General features: G+C 47.1%; 1 protein-coding gene across 1 annotated transcript in view; it reads right to left on the bottom strand.

The window, feature by feature from the left end:
* The window catches only part of RGS6 (regulator of G protein signaling 6), a 463,491-nt gene that overhangs the window by 5,046 nt on the left and 454,959 nt on the right, over positions 1–3,486 (bottom strand). The window lies entirely within an intron of this gene.

The raw sequence follows: 3,486 nt of genomic DNA, 5'->3' as shown, positions 1-3,486 counted from the left end.
CAGTTGATCCAGCAGCTAGTCAGGATCCTCTAGCCCAGGATCCTCCAGCCCAAAGTTTCTTGGTCGGAGTTCTGGTTAAGGAACTGATGAGGATCTGATGTTTTATTGTTCTTGTTACATCCGTATTTATACCCAGCCGATTTTAATCCTGTCAATTTCTATTACAAAAGGTTTAGGGCGTTTTCTTATCCTCCATTTCCAGGGAGTAAAGAATTATGTAGCTTAACTACCCGCCCTGGCACTTAATTAAGGGGGTTGTATCTCCTCCCTAACCTCAGGGAAAAATCCCCCACCTGGGGAAACAACCTTTCTCAGAGAGGTGACCTTGGGTAAAACACATGGCCCTAAGGAGAAGCAAACATATTAAGGACAATATGCTATATATGCCAGGTCCCTTGAAACATATGCTGTGCAGATGTTTCTTTCCTGCAGCGACTGTGTCAAGCAGCAAGGATGGACCGGCTTCTGGCACAGCAGCAAGTTAACCTACTGGTCAGAAGTGTCTGCGCCCTGGTGGTCAGTGCATGTCATAGCAAATGGTCAAACAGTAGAAGGGTCAGACAATTAGTATATTAGGTTTTTATTATATATATATATATAATATTTCAGAGAGGAAGGGAGAGGGAGAGAGAGATAGAAACATCAATGATGAGAGAGAATCGTTAATAGGCTGCCTCCTGCACGCCCCCTACTGGGGATCCAGCCTGCAACCAGGGCATGCGCCCTGACCAGGAATCCAACTGTGATCTTCTGGTTCATTCTTCAATGCTCAACCACTGACCCACACCAGCCGGGTTGTATTATTTCTTTCAACTGCACTGGAATCCAGATACATCTCAAAATAAAAAGTTTAATTAAAAAAGAACTCCACATGCAACGATACAATCGGATCGGTTGTGCATGTCCAGGCCACCAGCTCATCCTGGAAGGGTGCCCTTGGAAGCAGATCATGGGGTACGTGGGCAAGTATGCCAGGCCTGAGGCTCACATCCAGGAGGGCAGATGCTGTGGCACGGTGCCTTCTCTTCTCCTGGGCTCCTAGAGGCATTTACATTCTGGCTTTGGCAACAAATTTCACCCTTGACTTCCAGCTAATCCCATAGCCTCCTGGTCCCTTCCTAAAAGATCTGTCCTCACTAAGGACAGAGAAAGCCTGGTTCATTAAAAGAGGGGGTTTGCCCATTGTAAAAGGGTTATCAGTTGAAGTGGAATATAGCTCAGCTGCACAGGAAGCCTGGCTGTCGCAGGAAAGGACCTGTGAGGAGGGTGGGTGGGATTGTCAGGTAGATGGCCTGGTAAGGGAGCATCTTCCCAGATGCACATCATAGTTCACCCTATGAAGCTGGACCAGAGCTCCAGTGCTCGGGAGAAGGGAGAGCTGGGCAGGGAGGAAACGGCTCAGCTGAGTGCTGGACTGGTCCTTAAGCGCTTCTTCCTCCGGGACTCTTCCCAGGGGAGGGGTGGGAGGAGGCACATTTCAGAGATACCTGGCCAGACTGCTGGCCCATCCCAGAGGAAGCTGGGGCAAGACCCTCTCCCTACCCACCACAAAGGAAAGTGAAAGCAGAGAACAGGAAACCCCTTGGGCCCCATGTGGATCCCTCTCCGCCCATCTTCAGCTGGACCATCAGCAGACCTATCTGGGCATCAGCTTCAATCTTCCTCATATTTGTAAAGGCAGGGTGCAACTCTATTAACGGGAATGGGCCCACTGCAGGGAGCCAAGCGGAATTAACTAGTGGCTTGGATCAGAGCCTGCTTAGATAGTCCAGATGTGTTCAGATTTCATACATTTAGTGAGAACATGCCTCGCTGTTTCCTGTAAATTTCAGACAAAAGTCCAGCCCACTCTAGTTTTAAGTTCCTCGAGGGAACAATATGTTTTTATCTCATCTATGCATAGCATCCAACATAGGGTCAAATGTTAGTGGAACTTACATTGTTTCTTGGTTCACAGAAATGCTTGTTTGAATTTAATGTTCAACACATTTGCAGGCTCCATACTAGTTTTGGTTTCTGACCTGATCAGTTTCTGCTCTCTGCTTGGGAGGAGAGTGGGGATCACGCTCAGTCCCCGGGAAGCCCATATGTGAGCATCTTGGTCCATCCTGATGGCTGCAGAGCCCAGACTGAGGGACATGATGGTCTTTGTTTGCATTTTTTGTCTCTTTAAATTGTCCTAGCACTTAATTCTTAGGTACAGCAGTAAAAAAGAAGGATCGCTTTCTTACCCTTTGAGACAGCATGGAGGGATCTGGAGAGTATTATGCTAAGCGAAATAAGCCAGTCAGAGAAAGACAAGTATCACATGATCTCACTCATATGTGGAATCTAATGAATAAAATAAACTGATGAACACAATAGATCCAGAGACATAGAAGCATGGAATAGACTGTCAAATCTCAGAGGGTAGGTGGGGGTTGTAAGAGATCAATCAAAGAACTTGAATGCATATATGCATAACCCATGGACACAGGCAATAGGGTGGTGAAGGCCTGGGACAGGAGGTGGGGTTGGGCTAGAAAGGGTCAATGGGGGGAAAAGGGGGACATACATAATACTTTCAACAATAAAGATTTAAAAAATTTTAGGTACAAATGTTAACGCAGAGGAAAAACGACTCACTGTCTCCTTATTCTCAGCTCAGCCATCACTTCTGTGTGGCCAACATAGCTAGGTGGCTCTTGACTCATCTGAAGAGACCTGTCAGTCATTCCTGGACCTCCTCTAAATCCCTGTCCAAAGCAACAGGTCCCTGCCTCTTGTTCTGACTTCTCGGAGGAATCTGAATGCCCAGCATGTCTCACAAAATACCCCATTACCAAGAGGCGGGGGGAAGCCTCTCCTAGCCCAGCCCTTCTGGCCTTGGCAGCAAATTCCACCCCCGCTCCAGCTAATTCGTTCAGCCTCATCATGGACAGGAAAAGCCTAGTCCACTGAAAGAAAGACCTTATGAATTAAAAAAGAGCAGGATAAAGCCGATGCCTAAACACTTAATCACACAAATATATCAGCAATTATTTATTGAGCATCTTGTAGGCGCCAGGCCCTGTGTCAGGCATTGAGATTACAGCCTGAAAAGTCAGAAGAGGTCCCTGCTGTTGTAAAGATTCTATGAGGCAAGACTGAAGCACAAAGATCATGGACGGCTGCTATCTAAGTCGTCTCAGACCCAAGTCACTATTTAATTTTGTTTGGCTCCTTGCAGTGGGCCCATTCCCATTGGTAAGGTCACACTCTGCTTTTGTAAATATGGAAACACGGTTGAGCTAAAGGCTACAAAGAAGTGAATGTAGAGAGTGCTGTGAACGGGTGTGAATGGCCAGATGTGGGGAATTGCTGTCTATCCACCAGAAGGGTCCTCATCAGGGTAGGAAGGTCTTAGCAGACAGAAATGGGAATTGAGGGTAGGACAGCTTGGTCTTGCTGCTGTAGAGATTTGTCAACCAGAGCAAAAAGGACAATTCAGGGGCAAGGAGGAAGGAG

The sequence above is a fragment of the Myotis lucifugus genome, unplaced genomic scaffold, assembly GCF_000147115.1.
Source record: "Myotis lucifugus unplaced genomic scaffold, Myoluc2.0 scaffold_207, whole genome shotgun sequence".
Lineage (NCBI taxonomy): Eukaryota > Metazoa > Chordata > Mammalia > Chiroptera > Vespertilionidae > Myotis > Myotis lucifugus.
Note: the sequence above shows the minus strand (reverse complement) of the source record. Positions and strands in the feature narration are given on the sequence as shown.